This window comes from Capsicum annuum, chromosome 4 (genome assembly GCF_002878395.1).
Source record: "Capsicum annuum cultivar UCD-10X-F1 chromosome 4, UCD10Xv1.1, whole genome shotgun sequence".
In the NCBI taxonomy this organism is placed as follows: domain Eukaryota; kingdom Viridiplantae; phylum Streptophyta; class Magnoliopsida; order Solanales; family Solanaceae; genus Capsicum; species Capsicum annuum.
Window position 1 is genome coordinate 187,316,702 of NC_061114.1, and position 16,439 is coordinate 187,333,140.

The 16,439-nt window shown below is 36.0% G+C and overlaps 1 pseudogene; it reads right to left on the reverse strand.

Moving 5' to 3' along the window:
• The window catches only part of LOC107868776, a 34,172-nt pseudogene extending 18,393 nt beyond the window's left edge, over window positions 1-15,779 (reverse strand).
• Window positions 15,780-16,439: the final 660 nt, after the last annotated feature.

Sequence of the window (16,439 nt, forward strand, 5' to 3'; positions counted from 1 at the left end):
AATTCAACGCCTTAAATACCATCCTTAATGAAGAGTTTTTGTGTTTTAATTAGTGTATTTTGATGATTTTTTGAAGAAGACTATCGTTGTAGAAGAAAAATATTTTTGGAGAAGAAAAATCTTCTTTAAAATAGTTTGAGAGAAATTGGGTGATTGACATCCTTTAATACCGACCATCTATTTTAAGGGTATAATATATTTTTTTTTACCGAATAGAAAACATATTTTTGAAAACTAAAAATTCTATTTAAAAAAAAAATTGTTATAAGCTGCAAACTAAAAGAATTTGCTATAACTTGCGTTAAACAATGTAATGTTGTATATTTAGGTTCTTTCCCTGCATATTTATCCCAATACTCTCAGAAAAGAATCCTATTTCTTGACAATGAAATTTTGACCCTCCCTAGTTCAAATCAATTCTATGACCTTTTACTATTTTAAACAATTTCAAAATAATTGTTTTAGTAAAACTAAATGTTTTTTGAAATTAATTTCAGGTTAACTTTGTGATTTTAAGTGAAATATATATTTCCATATCTAGTTATATAAAATTATATCGTACTACTTAAGAAAACATTTTAGAAACTGATTTATGTCAAAATCATGCTTAAATTGATAAATGTTTTATGTTTTCTTAGTTTCCAATTTTAAATAAGATGACAATGCTTTATCTAAGAGAATTGTTTAGCGTCGATGAAAATAGAAGCTCTTAAATTAAATTAAGGGTTCAATTATTTAGAATCAAACTCCAACTAGTTAATTTTTGACTATGCTAATAATTTAGCTTGGCTAAAAATTAGTTGAACTTCTCCATTAATCCCAAATAGTTGAACTTACAACCCGACGCAGTTAAACTTACAACTGTTAACCTAATTTGCCACCGGGTCGTCGCCAGCATACAATCCATATTTCAGGACATCATAATTCTGTGTTGGCAAAACACAATTTTAGGTAATGAATTATTTGAACTCGTGCCTTCTTTGGGTAAACATTTAGCTCTCTTAGAGTCCATTTTTAGCCTCTTAAAAATCATGCTTCATGCTTATAAAAAGTTCATTTCTTATTCTGTTAAGGGTATATCATAACAAGATATCGTCATACCCAGACTTGTAAGTCATATCATATCATACCATATCATAACATATCATATCATATTATATCTATAACCCTTCTTATTCAAAAGCATGTTAATGACTACCCAAAAGATTTAAACATCATGTGAGAGTTATTATTTCAAATAGCATATGAAATTTATGTAAAATAATCTCTTTTCAATACTTTAACATGTGCTGGCCAACTATTATATAAAACACAGGCAATTCTTCATTAGGAAACAAGAGCATTTAGAATAATAATCACCTCTTTGGAAAAATATAAATTAACCATGCATAATAGATAAAGAGGAATTTAAAACTCAAGAATGATCATCGTTCATAAAACAACCCTAATACTTGTCAAAAATGAATCTCATGATTGAAAAATGGGGACTTATAGTTCATGCCCTCAAATCCACATCAAAATTCATAAGTGATATTAAGCATTAAAACTCAAACTGCAATCATAACATGTTAAGACTATACTTTCATCATGTAAGGGGAATTTCGTAAATTGTGCTCTTAAAGCACTTTTCAAAACTCATTAACATATGTACACATGACTATAACTCAAGTTCATGGAAAAAAAAACTCTTGTAATTACATAATTTCATTAAACATGGTTTCATGATGCATGTTCTTCAAACGGTTTCCAAAACTCATTACCTATACATATATATTCATTTTAAAACTTTTTAAGACATTAAACATTTGCCCATGAGAGTTAGGATAGTCCCACATACCTTTTGACGAAAGAAAATTGAATAATAAACTTGAGTTTGGAATCTACATGCTTAAGAATAGATAAATCCGTCCTTGATGATCTTGGGAGGAAGAGGGTGAGGGTTTGGGGGCTTTCAATTGGTCTTGGGACAATTTTAGGGTTATATGATGGATAGAGGGAGTTAAAGGGGGTTAAAGGACCTTTTTGCCCTTGATTTAAAGTTGAAAAAATGTGTTTTAACATCTGGGAAAGAAAGACCGCACCTCGGGCCCAAACGTGGAGAAAAAGCTTTGCTTCGCGGCTCCAAACACGGTGCACCAACATTGTTGCACGACTCAATCACTCATCCTGAACAATGTCTCACTAAAACACTCATAACTTTTGACTCCGAGCTCAGATTGGCAAACGGCTAATTGCGTTTGAAAGAGGACTCGAAGAGATTTTCTTTGATATATAATGGGAAACATAACTTGTTATATTCTAAGAGTAATATTCATTGGAACTATACCCAATCGTTGGAACTTGTCCCAAGAAAAATCGTATATCAAAATTCAATAGATAGGAAAGTGCTAATCTTCACTTTAAGCAAAGTGATATTTAAGACTTCAAACCATCTCCAAAGATATTCCCACCAAAAAACAATAATTATTCACACTTATTTCTAATTAGAAACCATTGAGTTTAAGTTTACATATGTAGGAACGACGGTTCAAACTCTAACCCAAAAATATGAGGTGTTACATGGACATACATTGCATATTCTGCTACAAGTCTATTCTTTCCAAGGGACTCTTTGATATTATGGGACTAGGTGGAGGTATATAGTTTTTATGGAGAAATTGTCCATTCTTTACCACTGACTGTAGTCTTGTCCCGAGGTCACCTTGAATAGTACTCCCTCCGTTTCATAATAAATGAATTGTTGGATTTTGGCACACATATTAAAGAAAAAGCATTAAAGACAAATTTAACATAACTTTCCATTTTTACCACAAAAAAAAAAGTTGACCTTGTAATACCATTTCAAAAGTTAATTGGTTGTCAAATCATAAGGGCAAATTTAGAAAAAAATTCAATGATTCACTTATTTTGAAACACTAATAAATACCCCAACAATTCACTTATTTCGAAATGGAGGGAGTATCAGCTTACAAAGCATACTGTTTGGATTCTGCCACCTTCCAGGTTACCCATCATGTTGCATTACCATGAATAACACAGGTTTCAACATTAGCCTATTTTAATACTTCCTCCGTCCCAAATTATGTGTTGTCATTTGATCGGACACGATATTTAAGAAATAAGTATTGACTTTGTTAAAATTACAAAATTACCCTTCTTAAAAAAAGGAGTAATAGTATTTAGAATCAAGTGGGACCACTTTTAATTGAAAAAATAAATAAAAAAAGGAGTAATAGTATTTAAGATCAAGTGGGCCCACTAAAGGTAAAATTGTAATTGTGTATTTAAAAAATTATCAAATAAAGAAAGGCGACATTCTTTTTGGGACTGGCCAAAAAGGAAATGACGACACATAATTTGGGACGGAGGGAGTAATAGCGTTGTACCCACCTAATCCATAAACAGTCCTTCTTAGAGATGGCCCTTAACAATTTTAGGACTGCTCCTTCAATACGTTTGGCCACCAGCTGCTTCGGGCATACATACTTTGTCCCAAGATATAAGTGCCCTTTTCGGCATAATTTGAGACCATGTCCATATGAAGATTTTGCATACTCTCTCAATCATCTTTAAGATCTTCTTGGCAGCATGAAGATCTGTGCCCAGTAAGTCTGAAGGCCAAACATGACTGACTTGATAAGTTAGAGCCTTCCTGCAAGGAAAGGCAGTTTAGATGAGCAACAAGCTAGCTGTTCAGTGATCTTCTCTACCATTGAATTTCTCCTTCAATAAATTCTACCACGGAGAGGAAAGCCTGCTATTGTTCTGGTTTACTCCTCCCATATATTATTCAGGTTTTCATGCGTACAAACAAAGCTAAAGATTGTGCCCCATTTTCCTTTAGCACTTCGAATTGGAACTTCATAAGGAAACTCAGACCACTTCTGTATATTGATTTCATCCCTTCAAACAAAGCTAATGTGTGAGCAAAGTTCAAAATCAAATAATATTCTAGTAGAATTTAAATTTGTTCCCCCACTTCGTGGGAATACTATGGATATGTTGTGTATTTAAATTTGTTCCTACTATTAATATCTCTAACATTTATCTTTGGCCATTTGCCACTACATTCATCGCATATACGTACTCTCTGCATTTTGATATTTTAATTGGTATGTAAAGAACACAAGTTGCATACAAGCTTGAAAGGAAAATCGACATCTAATAATGCAGAGATATGTACTTTGATAGGCTTCATTCAAATGAATAAGGAGGTAATTATGTGCCAATATAATCGAGTCCATGTGTTTCCAATGATGATCTTCTTTTTCACTCAACAACCTCTACCTTCGTAGTTTCCCTCAATTAAATACTGACAGTACCTTTATCTCCTCATATTCTCTAAGTTCGGTCTCTTCATATACTCTAATGAACTGTACCAAGTGCTCTTAATTCATTGATTAAGAAAACAGTTATAGCTCAATGATAATGGGAAAAAGCAAACGCATAAATGATCTTCGGGTTAATTTCTTAGGGGGAAATACATACTGAATCAAGCGATAGCCTGAGCCCATTCCATTGGAACCAGAGGTAGGAAATGTCGGTTCTCTAGCATCACAGGTCAGCCCCAGGTATATTTGAGCTCTCAGTCAACTCAATAAGTAATGCTTGATAAATCACCACATATATTCTTAAGTGTACTAGGTACTTGTCATTGTATTAGGTTAATACTATTAACTATATATGCCATTATAACATTTACATACATATATATATATATAAATATGTGAGGGAACACACTGGGTTTGTTGTTGTTGTGTATATATATATATATTTTTCCTTGAATTTCAGTAACATTGAGAGCCAGTCACACTTTAACACCTTTTTTGCATGTAAGCTACTGGCAATGTTTGGGGGGCTAAGCATTGGTTGTGCACAACTGGTGCAGGTACTTTTCCTTTTTATTGGAAAATTGTGTAATTCATGTGTCTACAACTGATATCAAAACCAAATTAAGAAAGAAAAATCATGTATCTACTCTGATTTACAATATATGTGTCGCATATCTATGGATGTAAATTGTAGGACTTTTCCATAAAAAGGATTAGCCGTAGCAACCCCCTTGGGGCATCCCAGTTTTACCACCGAAAGAAAGGCCTATACATGTTTTGAGCTCTTAATGAATCACCATCTAGGAACGAACAGGTCTAGTCTAAATTCCAGGAGTGTCTAAGAGAACCTGTAGATATTCCTTATATAAAGAATGTATAATCAAGGGGAATAATTATCCTTGAGCTCTCTAATACAACTTCCCGATCTGTGGATCAAGTAATGCCTCCATGATTTAATTGGGTCCATAGATGATATGGAACAAACAAGGGGACACAAAATCACACCCCAAAACAGTGCACAAATCACAACAAATCGTGGACCAAATGGGGACCTCTCTCGGATTCACTATCTAGAACTAGAAAGAAGAGGATACAAGGTGTTAATACACCAAAACAGCCAGCCAAAAATAAGTTTAGCAATACAACATGAAGCTCCACAATATTACAATACCAAAAAGAACAAATGGGGTACATTAACAACACAAGAAGTCGAAACTAAAACAAGATACAAGATAGATAGTTAGACAAGTGTTTATGTAGTCTTAACAACCCAAAAATATATTCTACTCTTGGACCTTTAAAACTTCACACAACAAACACCTAACTCTTACAATTGACACAAGAGAGGCGTCCACCACCCAAGCACCAACGTATCAAGCAAAATGCAACACATAAGAGAATCCACTCTTATGTTATTCCCTAGTTTCAATTGGACTCTCTCTCACTCTAAGAGAAGTATTCTTCAATAATAATGATCAACTAAAGAACTAAACCCTACAATGTTCTATTTATACTACATTACAATAATAGACAAAATGACAAAAGGGCCCTTTAGTGACTAGTCTTCAAAAATACTCAAAAGTGTCATGATCATGATCATACTTGTATCATCCTCTCCATCTTGAGAGGAATTTGCCACAAATTCATAACCTCACCTCTTTTACAAAGGCACTTCACAATCTCCTTCACATGGCCACAAATCTTCTACATCTTTCTTGCCTTGCATTTTAACCTCTTTTTGCTCTCCATCTTGAGCCTTGCCATCAACCTTAGATGATTCAATTACTATTCCTAAGATAGTACAATTTTCCCTCCCTTAGGATCACGTTCCTCCGGTTTGGGCACTCACTAGCCTTGTGCCCCCACCCTTGGTATTTGAAGCATTGAAATCCCTTGGGATTGGAAGTAGAATTCAATTTACTTTCATACCTTGGAGGATGTTTTTGGACAACCTTGGTGGCCTTGGGTTGGGTAGCCATGAATGAGTTATCTTTGAGCTCCCTCTGAACCTCTAAAGCCGCATAGAAGATGCCATCTATGGTATCGAATTTGTGAATTGTGATGCAAGTGGAGATGTCCTTGTTTAATCCAACCTTGAAGCAGACAATGTCATGACTTACTTTCTCACCTCGGTGGTCAAGTTTCAACATCAATTGTTGAAATTCATCGTAGTAAGCCATGACACTCTTGTTCCCTTACCTCAAATTGTACAATTTAGCAAGGAGCTCATGCCTATAAGTCTCGAGAAAGTACCTTTGTTGCATAAGGTTCTTCAATTGAAACCAAAGAGGAGGTTGTCCCCCAATCATCTCATTCCCAAACCGTTTAACATACTCCCACCATGTATTAGCATACCCTTCGAAGTAAGCTATAGCATAACAACTTTTTTTTCTTCGGTGAGATAATTAAGTTGGAAGATCTTGTCACAAGATGACTCCCATGCAAGGTAGGCTTCGAGATCACTCTCACCTTTGAAAACGGGAAGGCTCACTTTGATGGAATTTAGACCTATATCTCGGTTTGGGTGGCTATCTCTCACCTCTCGGCCTAACTCCCTATGTCTACGCCTCATTATTTCTTCCCTCAAGTAAAAATAATTATACGGCCCATAACCATCGTGTTGTCCTCCCCTACCATAGCCCTCAATATAGATGGGTCTATTTGGGTTAAGTGGAGCTTGTAGTGGCGGGATTGGATTTAGATAGTGAGGTCTTTGGTCAAGTGGAGTTTGGATGGGAGGGTTCAGGTTTGGTGATGGTATTTAGATTCCAAGCCCTTCTTGTTGGACTTGGTGGAGTAAAGGATGGTTTGGTCTCTCTTGTTCTTGGCTTCGGGAGTAAAGATTGGTTTGATTTATGGCAATTGGTGTATATTGCATTTGGTGCAAGGTCTCGGGAGTATTAGTTGAGGAAATATTTTGAGGGGTAGAAGGTAGACTCCTTTGGCTTTCTACACGTTCTAATCTCCCACTTATTGATGCCACATCTGTATCTAATTTCTCAAGACCCACATTCAACCAAGCCACATCTCGGGACATAGTTTCAAGGCGAGCCAAAATGAGATTGATGGCATTATTATCCATTGTTTGAGCATTTGAAGCCTTGGGCTCCATTGTGGTGGTATCGAAAATAACCCTTCAAGTTATGGTCCAATCAAGATACCAAATCAGTCTACAACGTCACACACAACAATACAATGCAAAACCTACAACACAAAATACACGTTATTCAAAACAGCCTCCCACAATGAGATCCCACCTTAAAGTTTCTTCAAACTCAAGCTCAACATTGGTGGATGGCTCAAATAACCTCCAATTTAGCTCAAATTCGAACTCTATATTCCTATAATGTTAAAGAACACAAATCTAACACTAAAAAACAAGAAAATCACAAAATCAAAAACTCAAAATTTGACCTAGGGTCAAAAACGAGTTTAGTATATTTTTTGGGGGATTTTCCATTTTGACACTTCTTTTTTTTTGGGGATTTTCAATTTCTATACTCTAATAGTGTTAGGGAACAAGATCTAACACTAGAAACACACAAAAATCAAATTTTTTGAAAGACCCTAAAAACGTGAACAATAACTTTTTTTCAAGATAACAATCCCAAGATTGATTTTGTTGGAACAAAATCAAACCTTGCTCTGATACCAAATGATACGGAACAAATAAGGAAACACGAAATCACACCCCAAAATAGTCCATAAATCACAACAAATTGTGGACCAAATGGGGACCTCTCTCGGATTCACTATCTAGAACTAGAAAGAAGAGGATACAAGGTGTTAATATACCAAAACAGCCAGCCAACAACAAGTTTAGCAACACAAGATGAAGCTCCACAATATTACAATAGCAATAAGAACAAACGGGTTACATTAACAACATAAGAAACCGAAACTAAAACAAGATACAAGATAGATAGTTGACAAGTATTGATGTAGTCTTAACAACCCAAAAGCATATTCTACTCTTGGACCTTTAAAACTTCACACAACAAACACCTAACTCTTACAATTGACACAAGAGAGGCGTCCACCACCCAAGCACCAACATATCAAGCAAAATGCAACACACAAGAGAATCCACCTTTATGTATGCCCTAGTTTCAATTGGACTCTCTCTCACTCTAAGAGAAGTATTCTTCAATAATAATGATCAACTAAATAAATAAACCCTACAATATTCTATTTAAACTACATTACAATAATAGATAAAATAACAAAAGGGCCCTTTAGTGACTAGTCTTCAAAAATACTCAAAAGTGTCATGATCATGATCATACTTGTATCAATAGAGGTTAATACGTTTTCCCCCGGACCTATCAAATATTATCACCTTTTGAATGTGTTGAAGCAGATAATCAGCAACTAATATTAAAAAGTCATCACCAACTCAAAATCTTATAAGAAATAATTGAAACAGAACCACTAGAAGAAGTCTAAAAATATACTGAAAAGAGTAGTTATACAAAATAAGTGGAATTATACCTAAGCTAGCTAGGTCCTTCCATTTGAGTTGTGTGTAAAAACAGAAAGCAAGAAAGAAGTGAGAGATTGAAAAAGAAGTGTGAGTGCAAAACTGAAGAATATGAGGGAGGTATGAATCCGGAGTCAAAAGGGCCACCTTTTTAAGGAAAACACAAGAATATAAGAGAGACATGAGTCCGGAGTCAAAAGCGCCACCTTTTTAAGCAAAAATATCAAAACAGAGTATCCGTTTTGACATACCAAAACTTTCTATTTGATATCCAGTCGTTAAAGGACTGGTTTGTCGATCACTGTAATATGAGTGAATTGTTCAATTTGGGATATCTCAAAGAAGAGGTGTCTGTTTTGACATTTTTTCTTAGAGAGGTCGCCCTTTTGGTTCCTGAGTCTCTGCAGAAGTGTGAGCGAAAGAAAAATTTTAGTGTTGAAAATTTCTTAGACGAAGTTGATCCTATTCTGGATTAATTGTGTGCAAATTGTAATTGGCTCGACCAACCAGTGTTCCATTCATTGTTGTCCTTCACCATCAACTTGCCTGGCCTCCTTCCAGATTATAAGAATAGTGATAATGAACCAAAAGAATTTTAGTGCTCTTTTCTGCTTGTCTACAAATACTTATTTGGAAAAAAGAAAATCAAAAGATAATTCTTGATTTCCAACACACGCCTACGGAAGCAGTTGTAGTCCTCTTTTGATTTGCTTAAAAGCAATTGGATTTTTAAAATACTTATGCAAATGAAATTCAGGTCCCCTAATTATTGGCCAAAATGGAAAGATATAGTTAAAAATGAGGATGTGAAGCAAGAAACTGGTAAATTACCTAAATCGATAATGTATTAAGGTACAGAGAAATATTGCTATAAAACTATAGCCTTTTCTTTGAACTGGTTATATTATTGATATAAAACAAATAGCCATTAGAACTATAAGTTAGCAGATAGCCTATGCAGTACTTCAGTTAGAGCTTCCCAACGAAGTATACACTAGTGTTAATGATAATGCACTTAATAAGCTTGAAAATTGCCTTAAGTTGTTTAGAATCTTCTATATTATCAAACTCGTCACAAGATCAGTAATCAGGTCCTGTCAAAAGGTAATAAAGATCAATATTCATGTTTAAAGTAACAAGAATGAAAGAGCTAATTCAATAAATTTAAGTGCAAGGTAATGTAGCACTAAACAATCATCATAATACTAAATACTTACATGTAATTCAGTGCTTAAAGAAAAAGAGTGTGCTCTATTCCTTTTTTGTTATGATTTTAGAAGGTACTATTCATGACTCAGTGAACAGACATTCCTTAATAAGTATGGGGAAGATTCTTTATTATAGTTATTTGTAATTATCATAGCAGTGTTATCTTAGTAACAGAAATCCTTCATATAATGTTTAAGTACTCCAATACAATGAAACATCTAATTCCACCATGCATCTATGGTATACACAAAAATAATGCCTAAAAAATCTTTTAAAAAATTCTCTATGATCATTGTATCGGTGGATTTATAGGCATAGAAAGATTGCTCGCAAAATTCTCAGAAAGACTTCATGAAAGAGACGAAAAAGAACCTTTTGACATGTTCGATACCTACATCAACTTCACACTTCTTGCCTTCACAATTGTAGTCCCGCTCGCGGATCTTGTATCAATAGGGCATTCATATAGATTGGACGACTCTTTGGGCCGCAGGCAGGTCCTTACTTATGGATCGGCCCTTGTGATTTTTGGGAGCCTGCTGACTGCGTGGTTTCCTGATGTCATTCTCGAATTCATCGGGTTAATAATCAGTGGATTTGGTGTGGGTTCCTGCATCAGGTTGGTTCGTACGTACACTTTCATTTAATATACTAAAGTATGTTTATTCAATCTACCAACTCAATAAATATCAGTGCAGGTAATTCCCACCATATGCCATTAGATGAGTATAGGATATGCCCAAGACTGTATGTAGTTTGTCTTCTTCTTCATGCTCATATGCGGTGCCTTTGTGGCTAAAGAAATAAATCTAGCTGCATCCCAAAATTTCATAAATGGATGGCGGTGGAGTCTGGTTGCATGTGCCATGTTTGCGTCTCCAGTGTTTCTATTGTCATTTTTGCTTAATGAGACACCACGCTATCTCATTAAGCACCATTGCATGGAGGAGGAAAAATTAGTCCTAAGAAGGATAAGGAGATCTGGAGCAGATGCGGAGTTTCATAAGTTGACTCACTTGATAGAAAATGAAGACAAGGAGCTGTCCTGGAAGAAGCTGCTACACTCAACAGTTTTGGTGATTAATATATGCGCAAATGTTCCAGCAGCTTTTAGGCTTGGACTCCATCATTGTCACGACCCGAACCGAGGCCTAGCCGTAACGAGCATTTCGAACCATAAAGGCCTGGACACCCTTCTCTATCTGGTAGTCATGCACAATATTCATACAATAAAAGAAGATGTGAAAATATAATTTAATACGGGATCATGGTCATACTCTGAATTCATTTCAACGATGAAGAATAAAATTCAACAGCAACTAGACAACCTCTGAACCAGTATACGAAATCTCTATTACATGTTAAAATGACAACTGTCTGAATCTAGGACGAGGCCCCCAGTGGACCCAAAACAAAATAAATAACATATTCTGAATAAACAGGCCCTCTGGAATAAGGAAGGCTCACCACTGCACAGTTCGTTTCTCTCGAAAAACTCTACTACTTAGCCGGACCTCTAAATTGATCCTCAGACCCTGGAAGGTAAAGGTCAATACAGTTGTACTGGTACGTAAAGCAAATCCAAAATAATAATTTTTTATTCAACATAAAAGAGAGCAATTTAAAACAGGTCATAAATATATCATATGGTAAGAATCACATGGGCATATTTAAAAGACTCTGCAAAATCATTTGAACTCTGTGACATACTCTTTGTTTTTACTTCTACGCTAGGTGGTATACCCTAAAACTTTGAAATTCCATGGGCTATATGGGAATCTGTCATTAACTCGGCAGCCAAGCCCCCAATCCAAGTTTGCCGCAAGGGTCGGAGTCTCTATCTCTACTACGCCACAAGGCTGTCGCCAGCGTACAATAATAATATACCGTATCGGCAAAATATGATTTTAGGCTAAGAGTCACTTGAACTCAAGCCTTCTTTGGTTAACCACCTAACCCTCTTTAAGCCTATTTTTGACTCTTTAAAACCTTTCAATCTCTGAAATCAAACTCTCAGAAACTCTAGCTTTGTTATGGCATACATTTATATGGTATCGTCATACCATTGACTTGCAAGTCGCATCTCTGAGCCATTAATAACATATTAAGATCTCTGTTTTCAAAACATAAGGTTTGGAACCACCATATCAATAAATCAATTCAAAGAAACTCTTTCTTAAAACTCATGTAAATACATGCAAGAAACTCTCTTTGTCAACATTTCAATATTACAAGGTGGTCATATCAAAGTTCTCAATCACATGCAATTCTTTCTCTGTAAAGCAAGAATATAATTACATCGAAAAGAGATCCTCTCATCATCACTAAATCATGTTCAAATACTATGATATTGAGAAAACTACTTTCAAATCATAAAACATGAATTTCGACTCTTTTCCAACAAGATCATAAACTTTAATTCATCACACGAGAGAGATTTCATAATTTGTGCTCTCAAGCAATCTTCAATCTCAATTTTTCATACATATACGTATAAATCAATTTAAGGGGAAAAAGTCCTAAAGGCCAAAACAACAATATAACTAAACATTCCAGATGCATAATAAAAATCATGAACTTCAAAACCCCTTTATAAATTCAAGCTTGATAAAATTTAAATCATATTTGAGTGTGTCAACAAGCCCATGTAGTTTTAGGATAAACCCCACATACCTTAGATTATTTAGTTTTGAAAGATGGAACCTAGATCTTCATTCGTTTCTTGGAATTCTTGATCTTGAGAGAACTTAGATTGATCTTGTTCTTGAGAGAAAAATTGAGTAATTGAGTAAAGGAGCAATTTTTGCTTCTAGGGGTGGAAAAAGCATGTTATAGACAGATTAGGCTGAGGAAAAATGATTAAAATGCCCTTAAGGAAACAAAAAAAGGCACAGTAGTCTCCCAGTTGACAGACTAACATGCTGAAGTAAATTGGGCATAACTTTTTACTCCAATGTTTGATATTGAAGAAATCAGTTGTGTTGAAAAGAAGATTCAAAGACCTTTCATTTGATATATAGCAGGCCACCCAGTTCGTTATTTAACAAAAGTTATAGTCGGCGAAAGTTTACCCAAGTTGAAGTGTCCACTAAAACTTAATCGATAGAATTATTTTCAACTCGTCTTAGAGTTAGGGGATTCTTGTGACCTCAATTCATATTCAAAGGTTTCCCCATACTATAGGAGTGATCACCAGACATACATTAACAAGGAATAATTTAGTTCGGGTCTATAAGTGTAGGAACGATGGTCTAAATTCTAGTTCGAAAGTACGGGGTGTTACATTATCCTCCCCTTGGGATCATTCATCCCCGAATGATGGGTAGGGACTTTTGAAGCTCTAAAAGTGTAGAATAAAGAACGTAACATCGCGTTGAATATTTTTCCTCAATAAGATATGCAAAGGCAGTCAAAAAGATTCATGATAAGCCCTAGGGATAGTGTAAGCACGAAACATGAGATAACAAAACTTGATGTCGACATGATCTTGGCATGTGTTTTATAGAACATGATCAAAACACTATAAGACATGAATTTTTATAAGAATCCTCGGCCTAATTAAGATTGGTACAAGACATGAGATGAGATTCTCGCAGCTTCTTTCGACTTCTCATACTAATTCTATATTCTAAATCTTCAGCTATCCTAGAGCCAATTTGGTTTTCGAGAAGAAAGCATGGCGTATGCTATGGAAAATCCAATAATCAATCCACAACCATATCCTATCAGAACCACTTCCCAACTGAGCTCACTTAGAAATGTAGAATCACTTTCTTCATCCGGCGCAAACCAGTGACTAGCAAGAGGCATGTCAATATCATCATTGTAAAATGAACTCCAGTATTTGTTCTCAAAAGATCACCATTCTTCTGTGCTGAAATAAATATTAACCTACCTAAGTCATTGACAAGATAGGCGGGTAATCTGCGGTTCTTTTCCCTGGCCGGTAAATTATAACCCTTTGTTCCCCATACTTCAAATCTTGAGTCACGCTCGCAGATCAACTCCTTTCCAACAACACTAGAATACATAGAAAAAATTCCCATCTGTTCTGCGGGATGGCAGCTTGTTATTGTCAACATATTATGGTGTATTTTGTCTAACTGAATGTGAGAAAAGTACAGGATCTTTTTCATTTCTGCTAGTACAATCTAATATTTTCTTCAAAAGGCAATAACAATTGGCAACCATTTGGCTACTATCCAAACAGTTAAGAGTCCTCATATACTGCAATTCGATCCCCACCAACCTCCAAAAGTCCAAGAATAGGTGAACCGATCTTGGACATGCCCAGTAATACGACATTTTGAGAGGCTGTTCTCTGCGATCTATCTAGGAATGGAAAGCTGTGCAAGTATCCACCCCTCGGGAACTTCAAAATGTCAGTCCCAGATGCCTACAGATTCTGTTTACTGGAGAGGACAAAATCACCACTTTAGAATTTTATCGCCAAATGCAATTCCAAAGGTTGCCAAAAGATCATTCAAAGCAGGAATATTGGCACCTCCCGTAACTGGTGCATCCACATTATACTTGTCAGTATTAAACACAGCCACACCAAGACCTAAATTAGTGACATCATCCCTTAGCTTCTTTATCTCTTCAGGAAAGTACTCATCCTCGAGATCGACAAGGAGAAGCATCCCATACTGATTAGCATCAAAGCATGTGAGAGGGGAGCCAAGAGGTTCAATATAGTAGCCAGCATCTCTTAGCATGTTCAAATAGTGAGTGAAAATTTGAATGCAGTCAAGTAAATTATTCCTAACATCAAAGGAATCTATCGGAATATAACCTGGTGGATACTTGATATTGTGAAACTGATCACATAATTTCCGTAAAGATCTTGGTGGTGTAGGAATCACTTGCAGTTTCAGGTGCAGGACACAGGTATTACTTTGCCGACTCTTTTTGCCTACAGCTGGTGGGCTGTAGATTTTGACAGTTATGTTGCATTCAATTTCTCCTGAAAACTGAGATCCTTCTTCGTTGATTTGCATGCGGAATGCTAGATAACCACTACAAGGCCAAATCACGTCTGAGTAAGTAAAACGGATGCTAAGAAGGTTACCTTCCTGATTGGAAGGATGCCATGTAGGTGGGCTCTCAACATAACCAATTACACCCATTCCATCTAAAATAGTAGCATTAAATATAACTAGCATTGCACCTGCATAAAGTGGTTGATGGCAAAATGGCCAAGAGTAAGGGCAATCAGTGTAATCAAGAACACTGGGAAAGATGCTCGCTCGAGGTTTATAGCTCTTCAAAATTTCATATGACTCCAACAAGTTAACCCTGCCAGCACCCTGCTCATATAAGTTGGGACCGGAAAGCTTTGTCGCTCCCTCAACCAGCGCTTGTTTGATGCTGGCTGGATTTAGAATGCCCATTCGCTTGTTCTTAGGTACGATGCTAACAAGGAGGCATACAATGCCAGCAACCACAGGACTGGTCACACTAGTGCCAGATAATCTTTTACAACCAGTGCTGATTTTGGATCCCATAATGTCACGTCCATAAGCAACAAGGTCTGGCTTCACACGACCATAACCGTGAGGAATCTCCCAGGTACTCATTCCACGTGAAGAAAATAAGGCTACATGATAGCTATAATCAATAGAACCAACACCAATAGCATCACTTTGATCTGCTCTGCTGTTTTTTTTTTTTTCTAGAGTACCATAAAGTGGTCCATCATTTCCAATAGCGGAAACCATGATAATGTTGTTTGCAGTAAGCTCCCAAACCATTTCCATTAATTATTTGGTCCACTTGAGTAGCAAAGACAACTAACCAGAAAATATATCAATATAGATTCACTGGACATGCCTACTTGGTCCTTAGTAGTTTCACACCAGCTGAGAGACAAATGACCAAATGCTAACATAGCAAGTCAGATTTCAAGATTACTCTTCAGAGATCCCCCTTTCTGATGACATTTGAACTATGTTTCTGAATTGAAAAGTCTAAAATACATGAATGTTAGAGTAACTGTTTGCCAACTTCTTTAGACTCAATTGTTTATGGAAAACTCAAATCACCTCTCGGATGCTTTTTCCTCCAATGTTTTTAATTAGTACAGCAACTGTTCCTGCTGCATATAGTTTCAACATACTATTGCAAAATGAGACCCGAGACTTTGCCAAGCGATCCTATAAATCGACTCAAAACCACGTGTCCCTAAGGATTGCTTAATAGTGAGGTTCCTAAGTTATCATGAGTTCCTATAAGATGTAGCTTTAACATGTGCCCCTAATGGCAAAGCAATTTTAATGCAAGATCAGATGGAATGATAAGGGTTGCAGATGCAACCAGAATAAATCGCGCATCTAACCACCATTTTAGAACCATCATAGCATCATGAATATTCCCGATTGAGCAAATTATTTTGAGACATATATTGGTAGCTAGCAACG